The following is a 14,057-nucleotide window of genomic DNA, read 5'->3' on the forward strand; positions in this document are numbered from 1 at the left end:
AAATCCTAGCATCTCCCCCTGGGCTCCACTATATCTCTAATTGGTTCGGAAAGGAATTGCTTTCCTACGTTAAAAACGCTGCCCTCTTGCATCGCGCATGCGCGAAAAATCAGCCTCCTTAGTATAAGACGACTAACTGCCTGGGGCCTCATTTGTTCCGCGCATGCGCGATTGATTAGCGCTGGATTAAACGCCGAAGGACTAGGACGAGGCCGGACGGACCCTTTTCTACTTGGTAAACTTAATTATTTTAACACCTCTTTAAGCGCCAACATGCCTGTCCCCATGCAGCTCATGAATTCGTTCAATTTCTTCCAGCAAGGCGCCCGTGCTGAAGCCATTTTTTCATACAACTTGAACCAATACCATGACAAACTCTCCAGGAGTGTACAGCCCTGGGACCCTTGGTAAGATGCTTGTAGAATGTGGCAGCCCTATTTTTTTCATCTAATGAGGACCCGGTACTGATCACGTGTCTTGCCCCACAGGTCCCTTTTGCAGCGGACTTTTGACTTTTTACTCTCCTGCCATCCAGGACACTTTTACACCTAGGATTAAGGTATTTCAACTGGACAATGTCGTTAATCAGATCCTGTGTCCCCTTCTAGTATACATGAATCTTACACATATTTCTTGTATCTTTTTCTTTTTATGTTTTGATTCAGGTCTTTTCCATTCACGAATTCGTTTTTCTGGATATAATCCAACTGGTAAGCTGAGTGTCTTTAGGTGTTGTAGTGCTCTCCAGTGTTCTGTGTTTTGAAATTTACATACATAGGCTCTTCTCTCCTTTTTCTTTCAGAGTAGCCTGCCCTGAGGAGAATCCCCCCGACCATTAGGGATTCGAAACGCGTAGGCCCCCCTCCGTTTTGGTCTGCCCCTGGTTGTCCTAATGTTAAAACTGTGATTCACTAGTTCTGACAATTTTACACTCACTTTTGTAAATACCTTGAAACAAATTGATTTAATTTGACCCAAAGGAGTGTATTGTTTTGAGTTTAATTTTCTTCAAGTGTTCAGCAGACTTACTACTTCACCCACTGGTGCATGAACTCTCCAGTCTGTGGGAATAACCCCAGTATGAATGTGTGAATGTTTGTGGTACGACTGTGATATGTTTGATTTATGACTGTATGATTGATATTTCACCTTGTGCTGTGTCCTTTGTTTTCATTATTGTCATAAAAAAAATTTTTGGACTAAACTCACCAAGGTCAAAATTGTTATACATTTTAATATGTTTTGCAGAATAAAGTAGCTATTCAATAGCATCTCCCAGTCTTGAATGACAATCCTTTTCTGGTTGATAATTGGTACATAAATTACATTATCAGTACTGGCATTTCTCTTCTGTTGTATTGTTTATTAGGCTTAGCCTTACTGATTAAAGCCAGCCCTAGTTGTTTCTAGCAGTCCCTGGTAGGCCTTGGGTACACTTATGCCCTGGGTACCTATGGTACACTGTAGAAGGACTTACAAGAGTGACCCAATACAAATTGGTAAATGCACCTAAAATACATGTATGACAATTTAGAGAGAGAACAGCTAGGCTGTGGATCTGATCATCAGGCCGACAGCCAGGGAAAGTCTTTTGTCTTCTGTCTTATGTCTGCTGCTGTGCTGCAGCGCACCTCCGATCTCCATGGCGGAAAAAAGAATCTGAGAGGCTGCACACACACAATGGAGGTTGTAGCTTCACCAGAGGGATCAGGTTTCGCAACCTCCCACAGCAAAAAAAAAATACAAAGCACTTTCCGAACTCCAACCACAAGATGGCAGAATATGCACACCATAGTGAATCCAGAAAGATTCACGCTGCAAAACTTTGGTTCCCCAGTATAGGTAACTTTAATAGATTCCCAGGCTCTGTATCATTCCCCGCCGTCAGCCTGGCAATAATGAATTGCACTTGAAATCCAGCATGAGATTCCTTGTTTTGAGAGAGGAAGTCCCTTTTCGAGGTGCACTAAAAGCCAACAAAAGTTGAGATTATTTTCTAAAATCCTTTGTGCGTTCAAGATAAAATTTGAGACATCTCTGGCCATCCAAGGAATGTAGAGACCGTTCTACAGGGGATGTAGGTCGAGGGAAAAATGACTTTACAACCACTGGTTCGTTCAAATGGAAATCCGAAGGAACCTTTGGAATAAATGTTGGATTGGTCCTTAAAAACACAGTGTCCTTTTTAAACTGTAGAAAGGGTTCTAGAATGGAGAGAGCTTGCAACTCTCCATCTCTCCTAGCTGAAGTGAGGGTTAGAAGCAGAGCTAATTTCCAAGACAAAAATGTTAAGTCCACCCTGTGGATTGGCTCGAACGTGTGGGAAGTTGGCCTGATATATGATGTTCACTAGTTCTAGTGACCACCTTGTATCAGTCCAAACAACCCTTATGGTGATTGGTTGTAAGTCAACCTTATAGACCAGCTATCCTAGTGGTAGTGTGGACAAAGCAGTCTTAGGCTAAACTCTTTTGGCATGTGAAGTCGGCTGTATTACCATATGTAACCCCTTGAACACCAAGTGAAAGGACACTACACAGGATATATATTCAAAATATATATGTATTTATTACTACAAATAGTCCCCTGAACTCTTTATGAGCACAGAAGCAAACCCGTTAAAACAATTCAATTGATAAGTATACAAAAGTTGCACAAATATGGATAGGCCCTGGTGGCCCCTAAAACCATATACTAAAGAAGTGGTATAAGTACCACGAGTCGAAAGGAAGTAAGGCCTAGGGCCTTGGGAATCGCTGGGGCTACGCTGTACTAACAAAGGTTAGGAACTAGGAGGCCCAAGGGATCTGGTTTGCAGTGCGCAGGGTTAGAAGCAGTTCACATTGAAATCAATGAATGCGTAAAAGTTTTAAAGGTAAAGGTAGGAAGTCTTCCGGTCAGTCTAGAACTTAACCCTTTGGAATCTGGACACTAGGAGAGCTAAAATACTCGGGGCACAGGAGTGCCAGCGTTACCTCACCCACAGGAAGCGGGTGCAGTGGAGTCAAAGTGTGTCGGGATTCTGCAGGAGTTCAATGAAGCCTTGGAGTGTTGATGCTGCAGGCGACCTGATGTGAAGAGTTCCGGTGGATCCAAGGGTGGATCTGAAGTGTTGAAGACCTAAAAGCAGAGGGGACAATGTTCAAAGTCACTAGCCAGTGACCGGCGTGGAACCAGGAAGGAACCAGGCGTTGTCAGGTGCAAACAGGTGATGTCGTGAAGCTTGTCTCTTCAGCCACGTGAGCCAGGCGACGATGACGATGACCAGGAGTCACTCACGAGCTGTCCCACGTAGGCTCTAGTTGATGGCGGTGTCTGCTTCTTGATTGGAGCAAACAGGCCTTGGCTAATGCAAGCCACGCAGGAAACAAAGAAGGCTTCTCACTCTAACCAGCAAGGTCAGAGGGGTTGCTGCTTTTAGGAGCAGCAAGGGCCAGTTTGGAGCAACCAACCAGCGGTGGAAAGTTGTTGTTTGGTTGCCAAAATGGCCACTAGCCACTGGACTAGCAACCGAGAAGGCGCGTTGAGTGGAACAAAGCTGGTCCTTGGTGTAAATGTAGCTCGGTGGTGGGGCTTCTTGAGACCCCAAGCACAGCGGTGAGGGTGCCTCAGGTGCTGCGCAGTCAGCTTCTCGTGGACTTTCCAAGAGGTCCGGTCCCACGTCTCAGGTCGCCTCCACTCGTCTCAGCTTTGCAGGGACTGTGGATCGGGCTGTTAGATGTCTGGGGGTCTGGTTCTTGTCAGGCTCTGGGCTCGGGCTCCGGCAGGAGGCAATGGCAAAGTAGTCGTTGATCCCTGGATGGTGCCTGTATTCACAGGGTGGTCACTCCTTGGCCAAAAGGGAGATTCTTCAGTCTACTGAGCAGCAGAACGTTGAAAGTCCAGAGTTTCTTCTTCTTAAGTCGAATTTCAGGGTAATCTGCAGTCTTGGGGCTCCGCTCCTACTTTTAAACCATTTCTAGGGGCTGGACTACCTACTAGGTCCCTCCTATGGGTGGGACCAGAAAGGGGGGTGGTTACAGCCCCTTTCCTTTGTCCAGTTTTGCGCCAGAGCTGGGGCTGGAGTGCCCCAGCACCGGTTTGAACTGGCCTATGCACGGGGACACCTTGTGTGCCTCGGGCATGTCTGATTCTATTCAGCCCTACCTAACCAGATACACAAAATCCTATCTAGGGTGGTGCTAGCACCTCCTAAGGCAGGAAACCCTTTGTCCAAGCCTCCCTCGCTGGAAGGACTACCAGCAGCAGGAGGACAGACTTGTGTCTGTGGTGACAGCATCCATTTTGTGATACTGAGGCTCTGTTTAACTTTAACCGGGGTTCAGGTTCTGTATATGTCGTGTCCCTCTAGAAGGGTGGCATGCTACCCCCGTCGCCAGAATTGGTGAGGGGGTAGTATTCCAATTCGTATGACACCTTACTTGACATGTTTTGATAATGTCAAACCAGAGTTAGCATTTAACCGCGAGGTTCATAATGCACTTAAGAGTATATTTGTATTTGTATTTGTATTTGTGTTTTAGACTTGTAGAGCGCCTTATCACCCCGGGGTCTCTAAGCGCTTAGCAGGCGAGTGAGTACTGGCAGGGAGAAAACCGACTAGATGTTACCCCATGCCTCTTGAAAGAGCACGGTTTTTAGCTTTTTCCTAAAAGGCAGGAGTCTGGTTTCTTTGCGCAGATTTTCAGGCAGTTGGTTCCAGGCTTTGGGCATTGTGTGGGAAAATGTCCGACCACCGATGGTGGATCGTTTGATCCTAGGGCAGATCAATAGGGCGGCGTTGGCTGAGCGTAGGTTCCTGTTAGGGGCATATGGGACAAGGCGTTTTTTGATGTATTTCGGGGCTTGCCCATATAAGGCTTTCTGCGTAATGCATAGGCCCTTGAACCTGGCTCGTTGATTCACTGGCAGCCAGTGTAGCTCCCGGAGGAGGGGGGTGGCCGGTGTCCTTCTTGGTTTATTATATATAAGTCTGGCCGCGTCATTCATGACGATCTGGAGTCTCTTGGTGAGTTTTTTCGGAATGCCGAAATACATGGCATTGCCATAATCCAGTCGGGCCAGAATTAAGGCTGACACTGCTCGTCTGAGAGTGTCTGCCTTTAGGATGGGAGCTAGCTTGCGCAGTTGTCTCAGGAGGCCTACACAGGTGCCCACCACCGCCGAGACCTGGGCTGACATAGAGAGATTTGTGTCGATGATTATGCCCAGGCTTTTTACTGCTGTTGCCGGTATTGGGGGGTTCCCTAATTCGGATGGCCAAAGGAGGTCGCACCAGGGGCTAGATGAAGTTGTGATAGGAAGAACCTCCGTCTTGTCCGGGTTGATCTTTAAAAAATTTGCCGTCATCCAGTTGACGGTAAATTTTAGAATATTCTTCAATTTTTGGTCAGCCATAGGGGAATCGCCTATCTGAATGATGATCTGGGTGTCGTCGGCATAATTATATATGTTACAGTCCATCTGATTCAGAGATGAAATGAGGGGCTGCAGATACGTGTTAAACATCAAGGGGGACAAGGCAGAGCCCTGCGGGACGCCGCATGTGATTTTAGCAGCCTCTGACACCATGTCATCCAGTTGTACTTTCTGAACCCGTCCACCGAGGAACAAGGTCAGCCAGGCGTGGGCCGTGCCCTTGATGCCAAACTCCCCCAACCGCGACAAAAGAAGGTCATGATTGACCGTATCGAATGCCGCGGAGAGGTAGAGTAGCACCAGGGCACAGGGATCTTTATTATCTGTTTTAAGACGTAGGTCATCTAGTACTGATAACATGACTAGTTCCGTGCTGTTGTGGGCTCTAAACCCAGCTTGGTTGGGTTCGAGTAGTGCGTTACTCTCGAGGTGGTGCGAGAGGGCGGACAGCACATGATGTTCTAGTATTTTTGCTAAAAAAGGCAGTTGAGATATGGGCCTGTCATTCTTTAGAATCTTGGTGTCGGCACCAGCCTTTTTTAGCAGGGGGATCAGTCTCGCTTCTTTAAGAATAGAGGGGACTAGTCCCGAGGTTAGGGAGCTATTTAGGAGCGATAAAATATCCTCCTCAAGGCCTGGCCATGCTTGTTTAAATATCTGCGGGGGGCAAGGGTCCGCCGGGGAACCGGATTTAACTTGGTTCATCGCTTTTGTCAGGGAGTCCTTGGTAAGTAGGGGTTGGGAGGTTAAAGGCTCTGTGATTGTGGGCGGGAGAGTTAGCGGAGTTTCCGGGCAGTCGAATCTGGGGGTGCTTTCGATTTCTATCAAAAGGTCGGATATCTTTGAGGTAAAGAAGGATTGAAATTTATGGCAGTCCTCTTGCGTAAAAGAAGGCGGTTGTTCCTTCTTTTTCCTCAGTTCAGTAAGTACTTGGAAGATTTCCTTCTGGGGGTTAGGTGCTGTGGCAATTCTGCTCTCGTAGAACTCACTTTTTCTGGTTCTGATGGCTTGTTTATACAAGGCGAGCTTTTCCTTATATAGAGTCTGGCAGTTAAGATCATACCCCTTTCGCCAGGCTCTCTCGCACTGACGCAGGGCCCGTTTTAGGAGTCTCAAATCGTCATTAAACCAAGGGGCGCCTTTGCCTTTTTCCCTGGTTTTTATCTTACGAGCTGGGGCTACCACCTCAATTGCAGATTCTAGTTTTTGTGATAGCTTTTGACTGGCCTTCTCTAAGTCATCTTCAGGTAGTCTGTTTAGGTGGGAGGGTTGCAGTAAAGTAGATAGCAAAGTATCCGGATTAATGGAGTTCCATCTTCTCACTACCCGCCATTTGTCGGCTGACATGCTTTCTTGTTTTGGAAAAGCTAAGCTACCCTGTAAGAGGTAATGGTCTGACCAAATGCAGGGCAATGAAGTGACTGGGCGCAGGGCAGGAACAGAAGTCCATATCAGGTCCAAGGTATGGCCCTTCATGTGTGTTGGGCCTGTCACAATCTGGGTTAATTCTAGTGCGGTCATTGCGTCTTCAAGCTGTTTAGACGTAATGTCTCTAATGGGCTCCTCCCAGTGGAGGTTAAAATCGCCCATTACCACGAGACCCTCATATCTTGTACGGAGGTCGTGGACCAGACCCAAGAAAGGTTCTAAAAATGTTGGGGGGGTTTTGGGCGGGCGATATACGATGATTATCGTGAGGCAATTTGTGGGAGAGCAGAACTTGACGCCTAGGATGTCTGCTCCCTCAATGCATTCAGCACAGATAGTTTCTGCTTTAAAGGCATTTTTATATAGCAGCGCTACTCCTCCCCCTTTTCTGCCATCTTTTCTGTTATGAGAGATAGCACCAAAGTTGGGTGGGAGGGCGGCCACTAGGTCGGTGCGGATGAATCATCCAACCATGTCTCCGTAACTCCTAGTATATCTATATTCCCCTCCTGGAGCAGGGAGAATACCTCTAGATGGTGTTTTTGGAGCGAACGAGTGTTCAGCAAGCTGACGCTCAATGACGTTACTGTTGCTCTCCTTCTCTGGTCGAGTATTTTTTTGGCTGTTTCAGCTGCGGGTTTCAGTATGTTCTCCCGCCTCAGAATCTGCTGTGTATGTTGGCTAATGGAGTAGGTAGTGCTATTAAGCGCAATTAGGTTTTCCTTGGAATACCACGGCGCTGAGCCAAGGGTCCTGGCCCCTGGTCCCGGCCGGTTGCGGACGGGCGCAGACGGGCTTGCCTTCGGCGCCCCGCCGGCGCCCCCGCTGCGCCCGTCCGCTGCGCTGCCTGTATGAGGGTTCCATTTTATGCCCACGAGGGCGGGAGGGTGGGCGTGGCTAAGTGCTTGCTTCTTAGTCCCCCAGCCTTCTCCTCATCTAATATGGCCGCCGCTAATAGTCCTACCTCGAGGTCAGTGACCAGGGAGCAGGGATAGCTTAGGATAGGAAAAGCAGATAGATTTTGAAAAGCAGGACCCGGCTTTCCGCCTCGGGACACTGCAGAACAGAACGTTTTAGGCAGAGGGTAGGTGCTGTGCAAAGTAGCAGTAATCACAGTGCAAAATACGCAGGTTAAAAAAATGCAACAAGTATTTTTAAAATTTGTTAAAAATGACCAAACGCTTTCGCGCACAAATCGTAGTACTCACTCACTCTTAATCATATGGTATGACGCTATCAGGAAACAGCTAAAGGACATGGTTCCAAAAGCTGCAGACAGGCTCAGCTCATGCTAGAGCACCATCTCACACATAACCAAGCTCTCTGCCTCCAGGATTGATAAGGCCAGCCATAGGAGTGACTTATAGGTTACTGTGTGTCCTTGTATGTGTTCGATATAGAGATACTATACCTAAAGCAAAGGGTGATTACACCACCTTGCCCAAGCTGAGTGATCAGCCAGTTGTGTCAAATAGTAAGGCCAGGCCAGGGGTGGCACAATACGTGCTGCAGCCCCTGGTAGGCCTTGGATGCACCTATGCCCTAGGTACCTGGGGTACACTGTACAGGGGCTCACAAGGTGATCCATGTTCCAATTGGTAATGCACCTAAAGTGCCTTGGCATAAATTTAGCGAGCGAACAGCAGGCTGTGGGTCTGATTGGCAGGCCCACAGCCACATTAAGTCAAAAACCAGTGAAGCAAAAAGCAAAATTTGGGGTGACCATAGGATAGCAGATCCTACTCTCCTACACAACCCACCCTCCCTCACCCCAAATGCAGGGACAATAGACTAACCTTGACCAGTTGTGTCTTCTTGTTCTAAGTGGAAGTACCTGGAGAGACCATCTGCATTTCCATGGTCAGTCCCTGGGCGGTGCTCCACTGTAAAGTCCATCCCCTGTAGGGAAATGGACCACCTGAGCAGTTTGGGGTTTTCACCCTTCATCTGATTTAGCCACAAGAGGGGCTTATGGTTGGTCTGAATCTTGAAGTGAGTTCCAAATAAGTATGGTCTCAACTTCTTCAGGGCCCACACCACAGCAAAGGCCTCCCTCTGAATGGCTGACCAACGTTTCTCTCTAGGGGTCAGCCTTCTGCTAATGAAAGCAATGGGCTGGTCTTGATCATCTACATTAAGTTGTGAAAGCCCAGCTCCCACCCCCAACTCAGAAGCATCTGTTTGGACAATAAACTCTTTGGAGTAGTCAAGACTCTTCAAGATAGGTGCAGAGCACATGGCCTTCTTCAGGTCATCAAATGCCTTTTGACAGTTTCCTGTCCACTGAACCTTGTTGGGCATCTTCTTGGATGTCAAGTCATTAAGAGGAGTCACAATGGACCCATAGTCCTTAACAAACTTTCTGTAGTACCCAGTTAGGCCTAAGAAAGCTCTGACCTGAGTCTGGGTAGTTGGAGGAGCCCAGTCCTTGATGGTCTGGATCTTACTCTCCAGTGGTTGAACCTGTCCTCCACCTACAAGGTGGCCCAGGTATACAACTTTACTCTGCCCTATCCAGCACTTAGTAGCCTTGATAGTGAGGCCTGCCTTTTGCAGAGCCTCAAGTACTTTCCTCAGGTGGATCAGGTGATCCTCCCAGGTGGGGCTAAAGACAGCTATATCATCTAGATATGCTGCACAAAAATCATCCAACCCAGTAAGGACTTGGTTCACCAACCTTTGAAAAGTGGCAGGTGCATTCTTCACCACAAATTGGTAATGACCTCCTGGGGTTGAGAATGCTGTCTTGGCCTTAGACTCCTCAGCTAACCTGATTTGCCAATAGCCAGCTGTCAAATCAAACGTGCTCAAAAACCTGGCAGAAGCCATTCTATCAATGAGCTCATCTGCCCTTGGAATTGGGTGTGATCTGTCCTGGTGACAGCATTGAGCCCTTTGTAATCCACACAGAACCTCATCTCTCTCTTGCCATCTTGTGTGTGAGGTTTGGAGACCAGAACCACTGGGCTAGCCCAGGGGCTCTCTGAAGGCTCAATGACACCTAACTCCAGCATTTTCTGCACCTCAGTCTTTATACAGTCCCTGACATTGTCAGGTTGCCTGTAAATCTTGCTTTTCACAGGAAGACTGTCACCAGTGTCCGCCACATGGGTACACCAGTTAGTCTGACTGGGTGTCAATGAGAACATTTGTCTGAATGACTGTAAGACTTGTCTGCAGTCATTTTGCTGATGGTCAGTGAGGCTGCCACCTAAGGCCACTCCATCAACTGACCCATCTTCAGGGTTCTGAGACAACAGGTCTGGGAGAGGGTCACTCTCTTCCTCCTGCCCCTCATCTGTAGCCATGAGCAAGCCCATGTCTGCCCTGTCGACATATGCCTTTAGTCCGTTGACATGGAGCACCCTGTGGGGGTTCCTGGGAGTGCCTAGGTCCACCAAGTAGGTAACCTCTCCCTTCTTTTCAACAATTGTGTGGGGTCCAGACCATTTGTCTTGGAGTGCTGCTGGGGCCACTGGCTCCAGCACCCACACCTTCTGTCCTGGCTGATACTCAATCAAGACAGCCTTTTGGTCATGCCAGGCTTTTTGGAGTTCCTGGCTAGCCTCAAGGTTTTTAGTGGCCTTCTTCATGTACTCAGCCATCCTGGAGCAGAGACCAAGTACATAGTCCACTATATCTTGTTTAGGTTGTTTGAGAGGTAACTCCCATCCTTCCTTCACCAGACATAGGGGTCCCCTTACAGGATGCCCAAACAGAAGCTCAAAAGGGCTGTAGCCAACCCTTTTCTGTGGAACCTCTCTGTTAGCAAACAGAAGGCAGGGTAGAAGGATGTCCCATCTTCGCCTAAGCTTCTCAGGTAACCCTTTAATCATACCCTTCATGGTATTGTTAAACTTTTCAACAAGGCCATTACATTGTGGATGATAGGGAGTGGTGAACTTGTAGTTAACACCACACTCCTTCCACATTGCTGTGAAGTATCCTGACATGAAGTTTGAACCCCTGTCAGATACTACCTCCTTTGGAAAGCCCACTCTTGAGAATACTCCAAGGAGAGCTCTTGCCACAACAGGTGCTGTTGTGGTTCTTAGGGGAATAGCCTCTGGATACCTGGTGGCATGATCCACTACCACCAGTATAAATCTGTGCCCAGATGCTGTGGGTGGATCCATTAGTCCAACAATATCAATTCCCACTCTTTCAAAGGGTACCCCCACCACAGGCAGTGGTATCAGGGGGGCCTTTGTTGTGCCACCTGCTTTGCCACTGGCTTGGCAGGTCACACAGGAGCGACAAAACTCCTTTGTATCTTCAGACTTGTGGGGCAAGTGAAAGTGAGGGACAAGCCTGTACCAAGTCTTGTTCTGGCCTAGGTGTCCTGATAAAGGAATATCATGAGCCAAGGTTAGAAGGAAGCCCCTAAATTGCAGAGGTATGACCAACCTCCTGGCTGCACCAGGCTTGGGGTCTCTACCCTCTGAATAAAGGAGCCCATCATCCCAATATACATCCACGGAGCTGCTGAAGGGTATGGAATAAAGCCAGATTAGGCATGCGGTCACTAACCAGTCAACTAATCACCCTAAGACGCAGGCTCATGAGGCCCTATCACCACGCTTCAAATAGAGCATATTAGATCATTTTTCATGATAATGCCTCACTAAGAGCCAACTCAAGCCCCGAGGCTAAACCTAGCAGCCGATTTTTGCTGTTAAGTTTTAGGACCATAGGCATTTAACATTTAGTTTAGAATTGAGTTTTTTTTGTAGGGATCAACAGAGGTCCTGATGAGTAGGCAGGAGGGGTCTGCCTATGAAACATGTCATGTCGACAAAGTAGACCACACTTGTAATTCTACTTACTAACCCCCTTTTTAATGTTCCCAGTTTGCGAAGCCATTAAAGTTAATTTTTTCGACTAGCCAGGGAATTTTTACCCTTTTTTACACTACCATTCACGTAAATAGGTCCCTACACTCCCTAACACATATCACTATCCTCATCACATCACATAGCCTATTATCAAAAATATAAGTGCTTCCACGTCACTCGTAGGTCGAAGCACACCCCGCCCCGTATAGGGACGGGAAGACCCCAATGATGGGAGAAATACACTATGGGATTCATAGTGTGTGAGGGGTATTTTAAAAACACACAGTGCCCTCATTTTGCCACTTGCAGAGAGGCCTGTTTTTCAAATTGCAGTGTAACCACGAGTTTAGAGAATATACAAAATCACATAAAATTAGTCACCACTCACATTGATAGAATCCCATTGTTTACAAATACCTTGAGAATTCCCAGCAGCCTCAGCAGCAGCTTGCTGTCTGAGGGGTTCAAGAGAGGGGCAGTCTAACTGTGCCTGCCTCAAGTCTGCCCTTGAAGGTCCCCCTGTCCCAAGAAACTCAACCTGGTCAGGTTCAAGCTCTTCTGGAACAGTTCCTTCAGGGGTCTCACAATCAGCTTCCTGTGAAGGCTGATCACCATTTGTAGGTAGGAGGGAACGCATTGCCTTAACCCTACTGCTCTTTCTCTTGGTAGGTGCTTGGTCCATTGTTCCAGGATCCAAGACCTGAGGTTCAGTGAGGCACTTCTTGGCCTGTGACCTGGTCACAGCAAGGACATGTGATGAAATCCCTAACATCTCAGCAGGAGTCCTGTACTCCACTTCTGACCATAGTGAGGATTCTAGGTCATTGCCCAACAAACATTCAACTGGGAGGTCTGCACTTACCACAACCCTTTTGAGGCCAGTTACCCCTCCCCAGGAGAAATTAACAACAGCCACACTATGTGTAGTAGTGACATTGCTAGCATTGGTCACTAGGTAATTATCACCTAGTACAATCTGTCCAGGGTCCACAAATGCTGGTGTCACCATGGTGACACTGGCACAGGTGACCCTATAGGCTTGAGCCTCTTTATCATTTATTAAAGGTGTCTGCCTGTACTTGCCCAGGTTACTGGGACTCACAGTAGTGGTCATGGCTATGTCCACATCACAGATCAAGACAGCCTGTGTGGGGATCCTGACTAGGTCAGAACCCACCTCAGTACCCAGGGTTAACCCTACTACACCCTTGGCTTGGGAACTACCACTGCTTACTGTACTAGGGGGTGCAGGTGCCTTAGGGGCTGCAGTGGTAGAGGCTCCAGTTTTTCTACAGTCACTGGTCCAGTGACTAGTGTGCTTACATGTATAACACCATGATTACCTTTGGCCATCATTCTTCTTCTTCTTTTGGAAGTTTGGGACCCCCCCCCTCCGTGGTTTGTTGGGGCCCTGTAGAAGACTTCTGGTCTTTTGGTTTCTGCTCCCCACCCTTCTGGTCTGCTTTCTTCTGATCACCACCTTGGCCCTGGTTTTTCTGCTTGGCCCTGGTTTTTCTGCTTAACCCTGGTTCTAACCCATTTGTCTGCCTTCTTTCCAAATTCTTGGGGAGAGGTCAGATCTGAGTCAATCAGGTGTTGATGCAACTGCTGGTTCTGACAATTATTTAGAATCTGTTCTCTCATTAAAAGATTGTACAATCCTGTATAGTCAGTGGCTTTACTTCCCAGTAACCAGCCCTCCAGAGCCTTAGTGGCACAATCAACAAAAGCAGTCCAGTCCTGAGTCTGTGTCTTCTGGGTCTCTCTGAACAACAACCTATATTGTTCAGTGGTTAAGCCAACCCCATCAATCAGAGCACTCTTCAGGACAGAGTAGTTGTTAGCATCCCCATCACTAACTGTGAGGAGCTTATCTCTACCTTTTTCTGAAAAAGAGAGCCATAAGATTGCTGCCCACTGACTTTGGGGTACCTGCTGCACTTTGCAGGCCCTCTCCAAAGCAGTTATCCACTTGTGGATGTCATCCCCTTCTTTGTAGGGGGCACAATCTTGCTTAGGTTTCTAGTATCATAGGACCTATCTTTATCCTTAGGGATATTGCTGCCACCAGTGGGTTCTAAGCCACTCTCTCTATGCTCTCTCGCATGAGCAAGCTTCTCTTTGGCCAGGGCAACCTCAAGTTCCTGTTTTTCAATCCTAAGAGCAGCTTCTTTCATTTTGGCCTCATGTTCTCTCCTCTGAGGGGAAGTCATCCTCCTCTGAGTAGGGTCTCTAGGGCCATTAGAGGCATTGGAGTGTTGGGATTCACTTGAGTGATTCCTGTTCCTCCTGTACCCCTGGTTAAGCCCACTTGGAGACCTGAACGGGACTGGCCCATTCTCAGCTCCAAGGTGATTTAGGTTAGCCTGGCTAAGC

General features: G+C 47.8%; 1 long non-coding RNA gene across 1 annotated transcript; it reads left to right on the forward strand.

Moving 5' to 3' along the window:
• Positions 1-327: 327 nt before the first annotated feature.
• On the forward strand, positions 328-710 carry LOC147701642 (uncharacterized). The gene is made up of 3 exons (XR_015297194.1): positions 328-407; positions 489-559; positions 666-710. It is a non-coding gene; the product is annotated as an uncharacterized LOC147701642 (long non-coding RNA).
• Positions 711-14,057: the final 13,347 nt, after the last annotated feature.

This window comes from Lissotriton vulgaris, chromosome 7 (assembly GCF_964263255.1).
Source record: "Lissotriton vulgaris chromosome 7, aLisVul1.2, whole genome shotgun sequence".
In the NCBI taxonomy this organism is placed as follows: domain Eukaryota; kingdom Metazoa; phylum Chordata; class Amphibia; order Caudata; family Salamandridae; genus Lissotriton; species Lissotriton vulgaris.